At 38.0% G+C, this 20,456-nt stretch overlaps 1 protein-coding gene and 2 pseudogenes across 2 annotated transcripts in view; 1 reads left to right on the top strand and 2 right to left on the bottom strand.

Annotated features, from left to right (window-relative positions):
* ZFYVE9 (zinc finger FYVE-type containing 9) overlaps positions 1-20,456 on the bottom strand; it is a 184,828-nt gene that overhangs the window by 138,193 nt on the left and 26,179 nt on the right. The window lies entirely within an intron of this gene.
* On the bottom strand, positions 772-2,312 carry LOC113913165 (annotated as a pseudogene).
* On the top strand, positions 16,722-17,347 carry LOC113913176 (annotated as a pseudogene).

Here is a 20,456-nt window from a genome sequence, read left to right as displayed (position 1 = left end):
TTGCCACCATGAGAAAACATTTATGAAAATCTTAATCACTACAAAGCTCAGAAGCTCCACTTAGATGCAACAAACATGGCTATGATGCTAAGCAACTCTAGTCTTTTTCATAAAGTAAGATGTAACTCTGACAGTGTGTTGATCCTTGAAGCAGCAATCTTTAGATTTCAGTATGGCCCTGCATATTTTTAAATAAGTAAGGCTAGAATGAGCTATAAAGTTTTTAAGAATATATGGAGTGACAGATGGCAATTACATCAAGTGATCTGAACAAACATGCATAGGTAACCAAACACTTCACAAAGGTAGAATATTTATGCCATTACCAACCCATGTGGCTGTTTCATTAAGACCACTCGATTTTCTAGAGGAAGAAGGGGTGGCTTTCTCAGCTTGTTATTGGTCCAAGTGCTACTAATACTAAAACCTGTAGTAGAATTACCTACCATCAGGTAAATGCTTCTGTCTAGAAGAGGATTCCAGTTCTGTCAGCAGAGGGAACTGGACATTAAAAATCTACGTCAAGAATCTATAGGATGACTCTCATTAGAAAACTGAATTGGACAGAGACTTAGGTAAAAACCATTTCAAAGAATTTGTGTGCTTTAAGGTTAGTAACATCTTTTCAGAGATGTAGCATGTGAAGAACCCACCAACACTACATAGATAGTGAACAAAGAGCAGGAAAAAGTCTTGACTAAAGTGGGGAAGACAATATTTACACTAAAGAAAGGATTCAGAATAAAGTAATATTTATAGGATGTTAAAAAATTAATCTTCAGCCACAATGAGGCCTCTTTGAGCTCCCAAAACCTTTGCTTTCTTCTCCTTTCATTTTTGCTCATGTTGCTTCCATTGTTCCTCCCTTTGTGTGGCTCATAGTTGAGGGAACCAGACAGACTTACTTTGAGATCAAACACTGGTTTCCTACTAGAGACTGAAGTCTGTGCTGCCTCACTTGTCCACCTGAATGGGGTGACAACAGAAGCAGAATTCCCATTTGTAGTCTTTAACTTTTATGTCCCAAGCATAGCCTGGCCTTTTGGGGTACTCCCAGATATGGTCACATGTGGAGACTTTCTGGCTGGAGTCTACTCTGATGCTCATTATTTTTTTTAATTTTTTATTGTTATGTTAATCACCATACATTACATCATTAGTTTTTGATGTAGTGTTCCATGATTCATTGTTTGTGCATAACACCCAGTGCTCTACGCAGAATGTGCCCTCTTTAATACCCAATACCAGGCTAACCCATCCCCCCACCCCCCTCCCCTCTAGAACCCTCAGTTTGTTTTTCAGAGTCCATCATCTCTCATGGTTCGTCTCCCCCTCCAACTTACTCCCCTTCATTCTTCCCCTCCTGCTATCTTTTTTTTTCTTAACATATATTGCATTATTTGTTTCAGAAGTACAGATCTGTGATTCATGCTCATTATCTTTGACAGCAGCTGAAAACCTGACATTCATTTTAGTTTCTGAGAGAAGGGAAGGCTTGGCGGGCCCCTTCCCACACAAGGTGCTCAGGCCTACAGCACCCAGGGGCCAGCCCTGCAAGTGGCGCTGGCTGGTGGGAGTACAACCCACAGGGAGCCTTCTCTGGAGAGGAACTGGAGTCACCACCACTCCCATGGTGACCGGCTGCTTCTTCAGTTCGTTAAATGAAATGTGTTCTTCAAAATGTTTTTTTCTCTCAATATAATGATCACTCCATTTCCTTAAAATGAGCCTCATGAAGCTTCTTAGGAGTAGTGCTTATAGGTCTTTTACTTTTTCCAGGTTTGGAAAACCCATCTGTGTAGAGAGGCTTTTTTCTTTCTGAAGGTACCTTTGAATCTTCATTACCATTTATTCTTTTTCCTGAGGAAACCGTATTCTCCTCTCCTTGGCTCTCATCTGGTGGTGAAGGAACTTCTGCATCATTCTGAGATCCCGGTTTTCCTGCTTCTCTTGATTCTGGAATTCAGTGTGATCACTTATTTTTATCTCTAAATGATCCTGCTGGGAATGAGGGTTCCTGTGGACTATCCTGCACCCTCTCCTTGTTTTGGTGACATGGACAATTGGCTCCCTCTCAGCTTGTTCTTGGATGCTGCATCGCAGGCTCATCAAAAGACGATACAGAAGTTTGATTTCCATCCTGATTCTCGTTTTTTGTTTTTTTTTTTTTGCTTCATGTTTAAGGTGGGCTTTCAAGGCTTTTAACAACTTGTCTGCCCTGAGGTTAGCCCGGAGGCCCAAACTCTTGGCCAAGTTCTGCAGATGGCTGTTCCTGAAGGAGTGTCCAGCTCCTCAAGGGAGGGTACAGCCATGCATCCAGGCGACCACACAGAGGACACATACTCCACCCTCAGCAGCGCAGTTCAAAACTCTGGCACCTGATTTATATTCTTTTTTAAGGGAATTCTATCCACTACCATTTCCTTAACACCATCTGTTAACAAGTCCCAATTTCCTTTTATCTACTTCAGACCTCTTTGGGTTCTAAGCCTATATATACAAGTGCCTATTCATGTCTCTGTATCTCACAGACATCTCAAACTCAGTAAGTATATCTACTCTGATACTAATCAGTGCTGTTTCTTCTCCAGTCCCTATATAATCATCCACCCAGTTGTGCATGATATAGTCATTCTGTATCCCTCTCTCTCCATGATGCTCAAAATCAACATTCAACCATCTCCTAAAATTGATGAAAATCCATTTACTCTGTCTACAATCACTACCTTGATCCAAGCTCCTATTAACCCACATCTGGATTACTGTAATAATCTTTTCAATGATCTTCTTATACCTATTTTTTTCTTTTTATTTCCCCTCCCTCCCTCTCTCATACCTATTTTTGCTGCCAACTCCCCAAATCCATTCTCCACTCAGCAATAAAGTAATCTTTCAAAAGAACTAAACAAGGGTCAAAAAAAAAATGAAAAGAAAATTTTAAAAACCTTGAGACAAATGAAAAACAATACAGTTTATGGGAGGAAGCAAAAGCAGTTCTAAGAGGGAAATTCATAGTGATACAGGCCTATCTCAAGAAACAGAAAAATGTCAATCTTTTACACCTCAAGGAAGTAGAAAAAGAAGAAAAATGAAGCCCAATGTTTGTAGAATGAATGAAATAACAAAGATAACAGAAATAAATGGAGACTAAAAAAATAAATTAAAAAGATCAATGAAATTAAAGCTGGTCCTTTGAAGAGAGAAACAACACAGACAAACCTTTAGCTAGACTAACCAAAAAAAAAAAAAAAAGAGTGCACCTGGTGGCTCAGTTGTTAAGCATCTGCCTTCGGCTCAGGTCATGATCCCAGGGTCCTGGGATCGAACCCCACATCAGGCTCCCTGCTCCATGGGAAGCCTGCCTCTCCCTCTCTCACTCCCCCTGCTCGTCTTCCCTCTCTCACTGTGTCTCTCTCTGTTAAATAAATAAATAAAATCTTTAAAAAAAAAAAAAGAGGGGGCTCAAATAAAATCAAATATGAAAGAGAAGAGAACTGATACCACAAAATACTAATGATCATAAGAGACTACTAAGAACAATTATACACCAACAAATTGGACAACCTAGAAAAAATGGGATAAATTTCTAGAAACATACAACCTTCTAAAACTGAATCATGAAGAAATAGATTAAGCCAATTACTAGTAAGGAGACTGAATCACAAATCAAAAACCTCCCAGTAAATTTACAACCAAGAATACTCTATTCAGCAAGATGATCACTCAGAATTGGAGGAGAGAGTTTCCCAGACAAGCAAAAATTGAAAGAGATAATCACCACTAAATCACATACAAGAAATGTGAAATGAGGGCACCTGAGTGGCTCAGTTGGGCATCTGACTCTTGTTTTCAGCTAGGGTCGTGATCTCAGGGTTGGGGGATTGACCCGTGAGGGCTCTCTCCCTCCGCATCAGCCCCTCCCACCACTCTTTCTCCCAAATAAATAGGCCTTTTTTTTTAAGACTTTATTTATGGGCTCCTGCGGGGCTCAGTTGGTTGGGTGTCTGCCTTCCACTCACATCATGATCCCAGGGTTCCTGGGATAGAGCCCCGCATTGGGTTCCCTGCTCAGCAGAGAGCCTACTTCTCCCTCTCCTTCCGCTGCTCCCCCCAACTTGTGCTCTTTCACTCTCTCTCAAATAAATGGATAAAATCTTTAAAAAAAGATTTTTATTATTTGAGAGAGAGTGAGAGAGCAAGCGAGCAAGAATAGCGGGGAAGAGGCAGAGGGAGAGGGAGAAGCAGACTTCCTGTTGAGCAGGGAGCATGATGCAGGGCTCGATCCTAGGACCCCAAGATCATGACCTAAGCCAAAGGCAGACGCTTAACCAACAAAGCCACCCAGGTGCCCCAATAAATAAAATCTTTAAAAAAAAAAAAAAAAGGAAAAGAAATGTGAAATGATCTCAAATCAGCAAAAAAGAAAAGGTCATAACTAGAAAGAAAATTTATGAAAGAAATCTCACTGGTAAAAGCAAATAAAAAGTAAAGGCAATGAATCAGCCACTTAAAAAGCTAGTATGGGGGTTTCTGGCTGGCTCTCAGTTGGTAAAGCATGCAACTGTCGATCTCAGGGTTGTGAGTTCAAGCCCCAAGTTGGGCACACAGCTTACTTTATTTTTTAAGATTGATTGATTGACTGATTTCACAGAAAGAGAGAGAGAGAGCACAAGCAGGTAGAGCAGCAAGGAGAGGGAGAAGCAGACTCCCTGCTAAGCAGGGAGCCTGACATGGGGCTCAAACCCAGTACCTTGGGATCACGACCTGAGCTGAAGGCAGATGCTTAACCAAATGAGCCATCCAGGTGACCCCACAGAGCTTACTTTAAAAAACAAAATTTTTTAAATAAAAAGCTAGCTTGAAGATTAAAGGGCAAAAACAGCAAAATCAATTATAACTACAAAAAGTAGTTAAGGGATATGCAAACTAAAAAGCTGTAAATATGACAACAAAATCACAAAATGAGAGAGGAGTAAAAATGTAGTGCTTTTAGAATGCATTCAAACTTCAGCAACTATCAGCTTAAAATAGACTGCTATATGTTTATGTAGATACATATGAATTTTATGGTAACCACAAAATAAAAACCTGCAAGAGATACAAAAAAGAAAAAAAATAGAAAGGAACACCAACATAACACTAAAGAAAAGCATCAAACCACAAGGGAAGAGACCTAGAGAATAAGAAAGGAACAGAGAAGAACTACAAAACAACCAGAAAACAATGAACAAAATAGCAACAAGGACATACCTATCAATAATTACTATAAATGTAAATGGACTAAATTCTCCAATCAAAAGACATAGGGTGGGGTCACCAGCATGGCTCAGTCAGTTAAGCATGCTACTCTTGATTTCAGCTCAGGTCATGATCTCCGGATTGTGAGATCAAGCCTCCAGCTCCACACTCAGCAGGGAGTCTGCTTGGGATCTCTCTCTCTCTCTCCTTCCCTCTGCCCCTCCCCCCACTCTAAAAATAAAATAAATACATCTTTTTTAAAAAAAAAAGCATAGGGGGCGCCTGGGTGGCTCAGCCGTTTAGCGTCTGCCTTTGGCTCAGGTCATGATTCCAGGGTCCTGGGATCGAACCCCACATCGGGCTCCTTGCTCAGCAGGGAAGCCTGCTTCTCCCTCTCCCACTCCCCCTGCTTGTGTTCCCTCTCTCGCTGTCTCTCTCTGTCAAAAAATAAATAAAAATCTTAAAAAAAAAAAAAAAAAAGGCATAGGGTGACTGAGTGGATTAAAAAAGAAGCTCCACTATGCTGCCTACAAGAAACTCACTTCAGATATAAAGACACACACAGTGAGGGGTGCCTGGGTGGCTCAGTCAGTTAAGTAGCTGCCTTTGGCTCAGGTCATGATCTCAGGGTCCTAAGATCGAGCCCCACATCGGGCTCCCTGCTCAGTGGGGAGTCTTTCTCTCTCTCCCTCTGCTGCTTCCCCTGCTTGTGCTCTCGCTCACTCTCTCTCTCAAATAAATAAAAATCTTAAAAAAAAAAAAAAGATACACACAGTGAAAGTAAAGGGATGGAAAAAGATATGCCATGCAGATGGAAACAAAAAGAAACTGGAGTAGCAATACTCATATTAGACAAAATATGTGATATACCACACATTAACAACATCCATTTATGACAAAAACTCTCAACACAGTGCACATAGAAGGAACATACCTTAACGGAACAAGGGCCATATATGACAAACCCACAGTTAACATGTTCAACATCAAAGCTAAAAGTTTTTAGCTTTTCCTTTAAGATCATGAACAAGACAAAGATGCCCACTCTCAACACTTTTATAGTCCTAGCACAGAAATTAATCAAGAAATAAAAGGTATCCAAATTGGAAAGAAAAAATTAAAACTGTCACTATCTGCAGATGACAGTACACTATATATAGTGTACCTAAAGACTCCACCAAAAAATGGGGTGCCTGGCTGGCTCAGTCAGTTGAGCATCTGACTCTTGATTTCAGCTCAGGTCATGATCTCGGGATTGTGGGATCAGGTGCCCCATCAGGGTCCGCGCTCATCGGGGAGTCTGCTTGAGATTCTTTCTCTCCCTCTCCCACTTGTCATGCTCGCACATGCGCACTTTTGCACTCTCTCTAATGAATAAATAAATCTTTAAAAATAAATAAATAAAACTTAAAAAATAAAGACTCCACCAAAAAACTATTAGAACTAATAATTGTATTCAGTAAATAATTGAATTCTGTATCACAGGATACAAAATTAACAAAGAAATTGGTTGCATTTCTATATACCAATAAAAATCTATCAAAAAGAGAAATTAAACAATCCCATTTACAATTGCATGAAAAATAAAATACCTAAGAATAAACTTAGCCAAGGAGATGAAAGATCTGTACTCTGAAAACTATACTACACAAATGAAAAAAACTGAAGACAACACAAATAAATACAAAGATGTTCTGTGCTCAAAGGTTGGAAGAATACTGATAAAATGTCCATATCACCCAAAGCAATTCAATGCAATCTCAATCAAAATTCCAATGACATTTTTCACAGAACTAGAACAAAGAACTTAAAATTTGTACAGAACCACAAAAGACCCCAAATAGCTAAAGCACTTTTAAGAAAGAAGAACAAAGCTGGAGGAATCACACTCCCAGATCTGAAACTATATTACAAACTTATAGTAATCAAAACAGTATGGTACCTGCATGGAACTAGACACATTGATCAATAAAACAGAGAAGCCAAAAATAAACCCACACATATTTAGTCAATTAAATTACAACAAAGGAGCCATGGATATACAATGGAGAAAGGACAGTCTCTTCAGTAACTGGTGTTGGGAAAGGCAGCCACATGCAAAAGAATGAAACCAGACACCTACCTTACACCATATACAAAGATCAACTAAACATGGATTAAAGACTTGGACATAAGACCTGAAACCATAAAACTCCTACAAGAAAACATAGGTTGTAATAAGCTCCTTGACACTGGTCTTGGAAATTATTTTTTTAATTTGACTCTAAAAGCAAAGGCAAGAAAAGCAAAAATAAACAAGTGGGACTACATCAAACTAAAAAGCTTCTGCACTGCAAAGAAAACCATCCATGAAGTGAAAAGCAGCCCACTGAATGGGAGAAAATATTTGCAAATCATATATCCAAAAGATATTCAGAACTCATACAACTCAATAGCAATAAAAACCCCCAAAGAATCTAATTATAAAATGGGCAGAAAATGTGAACAGTCATTTTTCCAAAGAAGATATACACATGGCCAACAGGTACATGAAAAGGTGCTCAACCTCACTAATCATCAGGGAAGTGCAAATCAAAACCACAATGAGATACCATCTCACACCTGTTAGAATGGCTATTATCAAAGAGATGAGAAATAGCAAGTGCTGACCTCTTTGACCTTGGCTGCAGCAACTTCTTGCTAGACACATCTCCAAAGGCAAGAGAAACAAAAGCAAAAATGAACTATTGGGACTTCATCAAGATAAAAAGCTTTTGCACAGAAAAGGAAATAGTCAACAAAACTAAAAGGCAACCCACAGAATGGGAGAAGATATTTGCAAATGTCTTATCAGATAAAGGGCTAGTATCCAAAATCTATAAAGAACCTATCTAACTCAACACCCAAAAAAACAAAAAATCCAATCAAGAAATGGACAAAGACATGAACAGACGTTTCTTCAAAAAAGACATACAAATGGCCAAAAGACACATGAAAAAATGCTCTCAACATCACTCAGCGTCAGGGAAATACAAATCAAAACCACAATGAGATACCACCTCACACCAGTAAGAATGGGTAAAATTAACAACTCAGGAAATAACAGATGTTGGTGAGGATGCAGAGAAAGGGGGACCCTCTTACACTATTGGTGGGAATGCAAACTGGTACAGCCACTCTGGAAAACAGTATGGAGGTTCCTCAAAAAGTAAAAAATAGAGCTACCCTACAACGCAGCAATTGCATTGCTAGGTATTTATCCAAAGGATAGAAACACAGTGATTCAAAGGGGCACCTGCACCCCAATGCTTATAGCAGTAATGTCTACAATAGCCAAACTATGGAAAGACCCTAGATGTCCATCAACAGGTAAATGGATAAAGAAGATGTGGTATATATATATACACACACACATATATATACACACATATACACCATATACATATGTATATACATATATATGGAATGGAATATTACTCAGCCATTAAAAAGAATGAAATCTTACCATTTGCAATGATGTGGGTGGAGCTAGAGTGTATTATGCTAAGCAAAGTCAGTCAGTCCAAGGAAGACAACTACCATATGATTTCACTCATGTGGAATTTAAGAAAGAAAACAGATGATCATAGGGGAAAGGAAAGAAAAAAATAAGATGAAAATAGGGAGGAAAACCATAAGAGATGCTGAACTCTAGGAAACAAACAGGGTTGCTGGAGGGGAGGCGGGTGGGGGTAAACGGGTAACTGGGTGATGGGCATTAAAGACAGCACTTAATGGGGATGCCTCAGTTGATTAAGCATCTACCTTCAGCTCAGATCATGATGCCAGGGTCCTGGGATCGCGTCCTGCATTGGGCTCCCTGTTTAGCAGGGAGTCTACTTCCTCCTCTCCCTCGGCCCCTCCCCTACCCCCTGCCCATGCACGCTCGCTCGCTCACTCTTTCAAATAAATAAATAATATCTTAAAAAAAAAAAAAGGAGGGCACCTGATGTAATGAGCACTGGGTGTTATATGCAACTGATCAATCACTAAATTCTACCCTGGTAACTAATAATACAGTTTATGTTAACTAGATTGAATTTATATAAAGACTTAAAAAAAATAATAAATAACAAGTGTCAGCAAGGATGTGGAGAAAAGGGGATCCTTGTGCATTGTTGGTGGGAATGTAAACTGGTGCAGCCACTATGGAAAACACTATGGAGGTTCCTCAAAAAATTAAAAATACAGGGGCACCTGGGTGGCTCAGGCAGTTAAGCAGCTGATTCTTGATTTCAGCTCAGGTCATGATTTCAGGGTTGTGAGATCAAGCCCAGCACAGAGCCTGTTTAAGAGTCTCTCTCCCTCTCTGCCCATCTCCCCACTCTGTAAAAAAAGAAAGAAAAAGTTAAAAATACCAGGAACAACCTAAGTGACCATCAATGGGTGAATAAAGAAAATTGGTGTGGGAGTGCCTGGGTGGCTCAAGCCCTGCATAGGGCTCCAGGCTTAGCATGGAGCCTGCTTGAGTTTCTCTTCCTCTGCCCCTCCCCCCGACTCGTGCGAGCACTGGAGCTTGCTCTTTCTAAAATAAATAAATCTTAAAATTAAAAAAAAAAGTTCTGATCACAAGAAAAAAATTCTGTAACTACATATGGTAACAGATGTTAGCTAGACTTACTGTGGTGATCATTTCCCAGTATATACAAATATTGAAACATTATGTTGTAAACATGAAACTAATATAATGTATGTCAATTATGCCTCAATAAAAAAAACAGAATTGCTATATGGTCTAGCAATTCCACTTTGAGTATTTATCTAAAGAAAATGAAAAATCCAATTTAAAAAGATATCTGCACTCCATGCTCATGCAGTATTTAAAATAGCTACGACATGGAAACAACCAGTGTCCATCAACGGCTGAATGGATAAAGATGTGGTATGTATTTACAGTGGAATTCTATTCAACCATAAAAAAGAATGAAATCTTGCCATCTGTGACAACATGGATGGACCCTGAGGACATTACAGTAAGTGAAGTAAGACAGAGAAAGACAACCACATGATCTCACTTATATGTAGAATTTAAAACAAAAGAATAATCCTAGCTTGTAGATACAGAGAACAGACTGGTAGTTGCCAGAGGCAGGGGGAGGGGGATGGATGAAATGGGTGAAAGGAGTCAAAAAGTACAATTCTAGTATAAAATAAGTCATGGGGATGTAATATGTGTACAGCATGGTGATTATTGTTAATAACACTGTATGGCACATTTGAAACTTGTTGTGAGTAGATCTTAAAAGTTCTCATCATACAAAAAATCATGTTTTACTATCTATGTATGTCAACAGATGTTAACTATACTTATTGTGATCATTTCAAAATATGTACAAATATCAAATCATGTTATACATCTGAAACTAGTATATGGCAATTACACAATTTAAAAAAGATTTAATCAAATGATTCCTCATCTTGAAACTCTTCCATTGATTTCCATTGTACTTAAAATAATATATTAAAATAATATCAAAACTAACTATGACTTTATAAGGTCCTGCATAATTTAATCCTGCAACTCTTCAGCTCATTCTTTTGCCATTTTCCCTCCTACTTAGTTCTCTCCATCCACACTGACATCTTCCTCTTCCTCGAGAGTATCATGTTTCCACCTCTGGTCCTTTTATCCATGCTCTTCCCCTCCTTGGTTTGTTGTTTCTGACTCGTTTCTTCTACCTCTATCCTCCTGGCTAATATAAACTCACTCAACTTTCAGGTCTGAGAGTAAATGTTAATTCCTTAAGGAAGAGCTCCTCTGACCCTCAGCATAGGTTTTATGCACAGCTCTCTTATAACTCTATAATTATTTTTGTAACATTGTAAAGTATCAGCTGATATGAGGACAGGTTACATGATTATCTTCTTCACCAAACTATTGACAGCACTTAGCAAGCAGTAAATAAATATTTTTCTATAAATACATGCCAATATATTATAAAGTCACTAATAAACACAACTACAATTTCTCCTATTAAACACCATGCTGTCATTATTCAATCCTCCCAGGCTTCATTGATGTTTATGATGATTTTCTATTTACCAATCCTTATAATTTGTTGATCTCTACCCTCTTGATTTCTCTACCACTTCAACCAAGACTCCTTAAAAGAACCACTGTAAATTTTGCATTTCAACATCTAGGATACTCAAAACAGGGAGAGAACATTCACTAGATGAGAGCTTTTACAAATGATATGGTAAGGTTCCCCGGCCAGTAGTGTATAATACAATCTGCTCAATGACTGACAGTGTATAAGAGCATTCAGAATGTGAACAAAGGTAAGAATATAGTGAGGGGCGCCTGGGTGGCTCAGTGGTTAAACATCTGCCTTCGGCTCAGGTCATGATCCCAGGGACCTGGGATCAAGCCCTGCATCCAGCTCCCTGCTCAGCGCGAAGCCTGCTTCTCCCACACCCCCTGCTTGTGTTCCCTCTCTGGCTGTGTCTCTGTCAAATAAATAAATAAAATCTTAAAAAAAAAAAAAAAGAATATAGTGAAATAGATTATTTTGTATATCCTTTAATGTTGTTGAATTTAACAAAAACTTCCATAAAATAGTTAATCATCAACACTCTGTGTGTCCATTTTTTGGAGAGGGGAAAAATAATAATGTTATTTATTGTCCACTTACTATGCATGAGACCCTGCTGCTGCAAGTGCTTTATAGGTATTAACCCCTTAATCCTCTTAAAAACCCTAAATAGTGGGAATGGAATTAAGCCCTCCAGCATGTACATATACTACAAGAAGGCACAGATTTTGTCTTAATCCTCCTTGTTGTATCACTGGCATCCAAACAGTGTCTGGTATATGGTAAGCACTCAAATATTTGTTGAATGAATAATGAGGAAATGGAGGCAAAAAGAAGTTCAGTAACTTGCACAAAGTCACACAGAGTGGCAGCGCCAGGATTAGAACTTAGGCAATATGGTTTCATATCCCAGACTCTTAACCACTGGATATGTATATATTTGGAAACTACATTCCCCCTTCACTTCTCCTCTTTAGCATTCAGAAGTAAATGCAATGTAGAAATGCTTCCATGAGCCAGAAGTTCTCCTCACTGTTCTGCTAAAATAAAAAGAAACTCTAGTTTAATAACATATAAACACTAGATTACAGTATGTCTGAATTTATGAATGTTCCCACTAGAGTTACAGTCCTCAGAGCAGAGCAGGAAAAGAGATATAGATCAACAGGTTGCTAGAAGGTGTTTTAAAAATATATATACATGTCTGTTATATTCATACATATGTTATTTAACATAGGATTATAATTAGTTACCACCACACAGAACAGTGTGAAATGAGGCATGCATGTACATAGTCTCTTTAAATAGCTAAAGAGCATTTCATTATATGGATGTATTACAATTTAACTCTCATCCCTATCAGTATCTAGATTGTTTCCATATTTTAATATCTATACACACTCTAATGAATCTTTATAACATGTGTCTTTACACTTTAATATATGATAAATCCCTAAAAGTGGCATTTAAGACAAAGGTAGTATACATTTTAAATTGTAATAAACATTGCCAAAACTTCCACCAAACATGCTGTGTTTCTGTGTTTTTTTATATTTCCTCCAAGAGTATACAAAATTTTTTCTATACACTCTTGTCATTACTATTATCTTTGCAAATCCTCCAAGTAGGAAATGGAATATGATTTTCTAATTTCTATTTTTAATTATGAGAAGTTGAACATCTATTTATATCTTTTATGTTTATTGGCCTTTCTACAAATTGCCTATAAATGCTTTATATGTATCATGTTTAGAATCTTCATCCCAGTTTAAGGTTTGTTGTTTTTTACTACATGGAAATCTTCCATTTTTGTGCAAATTCATCAATCTTCTTTATGGATTCTACATTTCACATGATGCTTAGAAAAACCTTCCTCATTCCAATATAATAAAAATATTCACCCATATTTTCTCTATTTCTAGAGTTATTTTTGCTTGTTTTACTCTTTCATCATCTTAGAATCTATTTTGGTAGGGAAAGTTCTGTAACTTGCTTTTCTCATTCAATGATATATCCTAAATATCTTTCCAGATCCACTACTTCATTTATTTTAACTGTGCATAACAGAATTCTAAAATATACCCATATCATAGTTTATTTAGTTATTTGTATTTATAAGTATATATAACTGATATGCTTACTATGTATAATAATAAACTATGTTTATTATATATAAAATATATAATACATATTATGTAGTTAAATAATAATAAACTAATATATTTATTAGTTATATATAGTTTAGTTTATTAGTTATTTATAGCACTAAGAACACTTACACTTTCCCCTATTTTTCCACAATTACCAAGAATGCTGCCATGGGGGCGCCTGGGTGGCTCAGTCGTTAAGCGTCTGCCTTCGGCTTGGGTCATGGTCCCAGGGTCCTGGGATTGAGCCCCGCATCGGGCTCCCTGCTTGGCGGGTGGCCTGCTTCTCCCTCTCCCACTCCCCCTGCTTGTGTTCCCTCTCTGGCTGTGTCTGTCAAATAAATAAAAACCAAAATCTTAAAAAAAAAAAGAATGCTGCCATGAATACCTTTGTAATGTCTCTGTACATACTTTTTTTTTTTTTAAGATACACATTAAGAAATGAAATTACTGGGGGCCTGGGTGGCTCAGTTGGTTAGGCGACTGCCTTCGGCTCAGGTCATGATCCTGGAGTCCCAGGATCAAGTTCCGCATTGGGCTCCCTGCTCAGCAGGGAGTCAGCTTCTCCCTCTGACTCTTCCCCCTCCCATGCGCTCTATCATTCTCTCTCTCAATAAATAAAAATCATTTTAAAAAAAAGAAAAAAAAGAAATGAAATTACTGAGTCATTAGTATGTAACCTTTTTTTTTTTTTTTAAAGATTTTATTTATTTGAGAGAGAGAGAATGAGAGCACATGACAGGGGGAGGGTCAGAGGGAGAAGCAGACTCCCTGCTGAGCAGGGAGCCAGATGCAGGACTCGATCCTGGGACTCCAGGATCATGACCGAAGGCATGACCAAAGGCATGACTGAACTGAGCCGAAGGCAGTTGCTTAACCAACTGAGCCACCCAGGCGCCCCAGTGTGTAACCTTTTTTGATACTGACAAATTACCCTCCAAAATGATGTACCTAATACATTTTCATTTTAAGCATTCATTCACAGGAAGGGGGTGGGGGATGAGCAAAATGGGTGAAGGGGTGTAGAAGATAAAGGATTCCAGTTATAGAATCAGTAAGTCATGGAACTAAAAGGCACAGCATAAGGAATATATATATATATATATACTCAATGATATTGTAATAGTGTTTTATGGTGACAGATGGTAAGCAGCTACACTTGTGAACATAGCCTAATGTATAAATTTGTCAAATCATTGTTATACACCTGAAACTAATGTAAGATTGTGTGTCAGATATACTTAAAGAATAAAAAACAAATTTAAAAAAAGAATTCATTCAACAAATATTTAAGTGCTTGCTTTTTTTGTGGTAAGCACTATCCTAGAAGGTGAGTATACAGCATAATGGTAACGAACCCAGAGAGGGGCACTTGCTGTGGTGATTAAGACTGAAGGCCCTAGAGACAAATTGCCTGAGTTCAAATTTGGGATCAACAAGTACCAGATATCTGATCTTGGGCAAGTTATTTTATCCTTGTGCCTCAAGTTCTTTATCAATAACTGATTACTAGTAAGATTGACATATATTTTTCCTTTTGTATTTCCTAGTCTGTGATCTCTTGTTGAAATCCTTTGTCCATTTCTGTTGGGATGTTGGTACTTTTCTTAATGATTTGACTGTTAAATAGGATACAAATATTTTTTAGCATGACACCTAAGCTCTGACAAATAGGTTATTGGGTTCTATTTGTGGCCAAGTCACAAGAATAGCAATATTGACTGCTGTTTTGCTAAGAGAATTTCAGGTCCTATTTTCCACTTTAAAAGGTTTCTAATTGCTCAGATTTAGGGGAAGGAGATAAAGAAATACTCTTCAAGCAGTGGAAAATATAAGCTAAAGCTTAGGAGCAATTTCTATCTTATCCACTTTCATCTCCTAAACACCTGGTACAGGGTCTGGCACATAACTCTGGATGAACAATTATTCTTTGAATGAATGCAAAATCTCCCTACTAGGTTACAAGCTCCTTGTGGGCAAGGATGGTGTCATACTCATATTGGTACCACTTCCACAATGCCTCACAATGCTTTTACACAGAAGCAGCATTCAAATGGTTTTACTAAGATCACTATCTCTGTACCTGCATGAAAGTAGCTGAGGTAATCAATGTAAAACAAGCAATCCCTTCCTCATATAAAGATTACACCCTGATTTGCAGGTGCAGGTAACTCTGTACACAGTCTGGTGTTGTCTGAGTCTCCTTGTATTAAATTCACTATTCGTTTCAAGTCTGTTCTAGGGGAAAAAATGTCCCAGGCAAGTTATTGTGCCCTGAGCCCATCTAGGTGCCGCCTGACGACATCTGTGCAGTATTTCTCATGTCTTAGTATCTCTCCAAAGCACTGTTTTCCCTGCATTATTTAAGAATAAGTCCACTTCAGCAGACTAGACACAGCTCTTTGGGTCTCCTGATTCGCTTCCCACACACTCTGCCTGGTAGCACTCTGTTTGTCTAAATTATACTAGATTGGTTACTTTCTAGATTATCACTCTTGGTGATGTAGGCTTGTAGTTTCACATGAAATAATGAAACAATGTGATATAATGGAAGAACTGCAGGATCCTTACAGCTCCATGACCTGGGTTTGAATACTAGCTCAGCCATTTACTAAATACATGACCTTAATATCCCCAGGTCTCAGTTTCCCTCAGTTTCCAAATGAAGATATCATCAATAATATCTAATGCACCTGTGTCACAACACTGTCAAACAAGAATTACAAAATTAGATAACAATGGAGAAATGTTTTATAAAGTCTTCTATAAATATACGTCATTAGTATATGAAATATGACTCAAAAACTCAACGAAAGGATTCCACCAGACAAGTCACTTCATGAAAGCAAAGAGCACATCTGTCTGGGTCATGGCTGCATCTCCAAAGCCTGGCATTTTTATAGAAAAACTAAAAGAATAAAAGAAAATGAACAAAAAACAAAAAAACACACAAAAACACCAGTGACCTTAGTCAAACTAATAAACATCTGAGTTTCAGTTTGCTCATTTGTAAAGTGAGAGCATCACCACCCACGTCAAAAGATTGTTAGGAGGGGCGCCTGGGTGGCTCAGTTGGTTAAGCAACTGCCTTCGGCTCAGGTCATGATCCTGGAGTCCTGGGATCGAGTCCCGCATCGGGCTCCCTGCTCAGCGGGGAGTCTCCTTCTCCCTCTGACCCTCTTCCCTCTCATGCTCTCTCTCATGCTCGCTCTCTCAAATAAATAAAATCTTTAAAAAAAAAAAAAAAAAGATTGCGTCTTCTTCCTGCCTTGTCTTCGGCCTTTTTGCTTTCAGAGCCGCTGATAGCAAGATGTCTTCGGGAAATGCCAAAATTGGCCATCCTGCCCCCAACTTCATAGCCACGGCTGTTATGCCAGATGGCCAGTTCAAAGATCTCAGCCTATCTGACTACAAAGGAAAATACATTGTGTTCTTCTTTTACCCTCTTGACTTCACCTTTGTGTGCCCACGGAGATCATTGCTTTCAGTGACAGGGCAGAAGAATTTAAGAAACTCAACTGTCAAGTGATTGGTGCTTCTGTGGATTCTCATTTCTGTCACCTGGCATGGATCAACACACCCAAGAAACAAGGAGGACTGGGACCCATGAATATTCCCTTGGTATCAGACCCCAAGCATACCATTGCTCAGGACTATGGAGTCTTAAAGGCTGATGAAGGCATCTCCTTCAGGGGCCTCTTTATCATTGATGATAAAGGTATCCTTAGGCAGATCACGGTAAATGACCTTCCTGCAGGCTGCTCTGTGGATGAGACTCCGCGACTGGTTCAGGCCTTCCAGTTTACTGACAAGCATGGGGAAGTGTGCCCAGCTGGCTGGAAGCCTGGCAGTGATACCATCAAGCCTGATGTCCAGAAGAGCAAAGAATATTTCTCTAAGCAGAAGTGAGCACCGGGTCGTTTTAGGGCTGGGCTGCAGTGGGTGGCCATGAAAACAAAATCTCTCTTGTATTATTGTCATGCTTAGAACGTAAGACTTTAGACTGTACAGATGTGGTATGGGGACAGGACAGGCCTTTTCTGCAGGGGTTGGGGAGGCCAGCCTTTCTTTTCTGGAGAGAAGGGCCTGAGCTGTTATGGGGCAGGCCAACTGTATGTACAGTAGCAGGGCATCACGTTTTGTCTTTTGTTTCTATTAAACTTGAGCCGAGAAGAAAAAAAAAAGATTGTTAGGAGGATTAAAAAGAAATACGATCAGGGCACCTGGCTGGCTGTGAGTGGAGCATGTGACTTCCTGATCTCAGGGTTGTGAGTCCTACACTGGGTGTAGATATTACTTAAAAATAAAATCTTAAAAAAAAAAGAATATCTGTAGAATATAACATAATGGGTACGTTTCTATTTGATTCTTCCTAAGCCAGATATGATTTAGAGTTTGGTTATATAAAAGGTAGATACTGTTAATAGTTTTAATAATAACGGGTACTGACTCAAATTATTCTAGGTCAAGGAACATTACACTACCAACTGCCCTTTAAACTCAATAAAAATTAGTATACTGGCAAAGTCATTATTTAAATACTTTACCTCAGCCATGTTTAAACAGCTACAGTACACTATGACTCACATGCACATAAAACCTTATAATGAACCACTGCCCCAGTGAAGTTGACTCTTCTCAGAGACAAGTGCTTCTATTTATAATCTCGATGTAACAAGTTATTATTAGTCAAAATAATTTAAGCATCAAAGCTATATCAAAACAAATTCCACTTATTGGTCACAGCATATAAGGTGCAATGTTTTATTTAGTTATCAAAAGTGTTCACACACACAGAATCTAATCCATATTATGCATCAGAGTTAAAGCTCCAGTGGGTGGGGGGCCTGGCTGGCTCAGTCAGTAGAGCATGGGATTCTTGATCTTGGGTTTTAAGTTTAAGCCCCACATTGGGTGTAGAGATTAGTTAAAAAAAATAAAATCTTTAAAAAAATAAAATAAACCTAACGTATGTAACAACAGAGCCCTAAAATACATAAAGCATAAACTGACAAATTAAGAAACAGAAAATTCAACAATAATAATTGTAGGTTTCAATACTCCACTTTCAATAATGAATAAAACAACTGAGGAGAAGATTAGCAAGAAAAGAGAAAATGTAAACAACACTGTAGGTCATCTAGACCTAACAGATATCTAAAAAACATCCAACAACAGCAGGATGCACATCCTTCTCAGGTGCACATGGATCAGGAGAGACCATGTTAAGCCATAAAACAATCTTCAATACATTTAAAAGGACTGAAATCATACAATGGAATGAAATTAGAAATCACTAACAAAAGGAAATGTGAATTCAAAAACATGTACAAATTAGACAACACACTAAATAACCAAGTAATAAATTACAAGAAAAATTAGAAAATACTTTTAACAAATAAGAATGCAAGCATAACTGGGGTGCCTGACTGGCTCAGTTGGTGGAGCATGTGACTCTTCATCTCAGAGTTGTTAAGTTTGAGCCCCACACTGGGAGCAGAGATTACTTAAAACAAAATCTTTAGGGCGCCTGGGTGGCCCAGATGGTTAAGCGTCTGCCTTTGGCTCAGGTCATGATCCCAGGGTCCTGGGATTGAGTCCCGCGTCGGACTCCCTGCTCAGCGGGGAGCCTGCTTCTCCCTCTGCCTCTCTCTCTCTCTCTCTCTCTGTCTTTCATGAATAAATACAATCTTAAAAAAAAAATCTTTAAAAAAAAAGCAAGCACAACATATCAAAAAAAATTTTTAAAGCAAAATTTCAAATAATAACCTAACTTTCCACCTTAAGAAACTAAAAAGGAAAAAAAGAAGCAAAGTAAACCCAAAGCAAGGAGAAAGAAAGAATGAAGATTAAAATGAAAATAAATTAGAGAAAAATCAACAAAACCAAAAGGTGGTTCTTTGAAAAGATCACAAAAATTGACAAACCTTTAGCTAGACTGACCAAGGAGAGAGAGGACTCAAATTACTAAAATCAGAAATGTAAGTGGGTACATTACTAAGGGGTGACCTTACAGAAATATGACCTTACAGAAATAAAAAATTATAATATTATGAACAATTGCACACCAACAAATTAGACAAGCTAGATGAAATGTACAAATTCTTAGAAATAAACTACCAAAACTGACTTAAAAAGAAATGGAAACTATGAACAGACCTATAAATAAGTAAAGAGACTGAATTAATAATTTTTAAATTTCCTATCCAAATCTAGGTGGTTTCAAGCAAATTAATGCCAATCTTCCACAAAAACAAACAAAAAACAGAATACTTCCCCATTCATTCTATGAGGCCAATATTACTGATACCAAATCAAAGACATCCTAAAAAAACTACAGACCAATATCCTTTACGAACATACATGAAAACAAATCCACAAAATACTAGCAAACCAAATCCAGCAACATATAAAAAGGATTATATACCATGAATAAGTGAGATTTATTCTACACCTGCAAGGTTGGTTTAACATATGAAGACTAATCCATGTAATATACTATATTAGTGAAAGAACAAAATGACATGATCTCAATAGACATATCTGACAAATAGAGCATCAATAATTTTTTAAATGTTAACTACACTGGAATTAAAATAATTAAAACAGATGAATAACCTAATTTAAAACTGGGCAAAGGATTGAAAAGACATTTCTCCAAAGTAAATATGCAAGCAGTCAATAAGCACATAAAAAGATGCTCAACATGATTAGTATCAGGGAAATGCAAATCAACACCCTGATATCACTTCACAACCACTAGGGTGATTAGAATCAAAACGATAAACAATACCAAGTGATGGTGAGGATGTAGAAAAAACTGGAATCCTCACACATTGCTGATGGGAAGGTAAAATGCCGCAGCCTCTTTGCAAAACAGTTTAGCAGGTCCTCAAAAAAGGTGAATAGAGAGAGATACCATATGACCAAGCAATTTCACTCCTAGGTAAATACCCAAGAGACTATGTCTACACAAAAACTTATACACGTATGTTCAAAGCAGCATTTATAATAACCA

The sequence above is a fragment of the Zalophus californianus genome, chromosome 4, assembly GCF_009762305.2.
Source record: "Zalophus californianus isolate mZalCal1 chromosome 4, mZalCal1.pri.v2, whole genome shotgun sequence".
Taxonomy (NCBI): Eukaryota; Metazoa; Chordata; class Mammalia; order Carnivora; family Otariidae; genus Zalophus; species Zalophus californianus.
The sequence above is the reverse complement of the archived record's forward strand: the minus strand, read 5'-3'. Positions and strand labels throughout refer to the sequence as shown.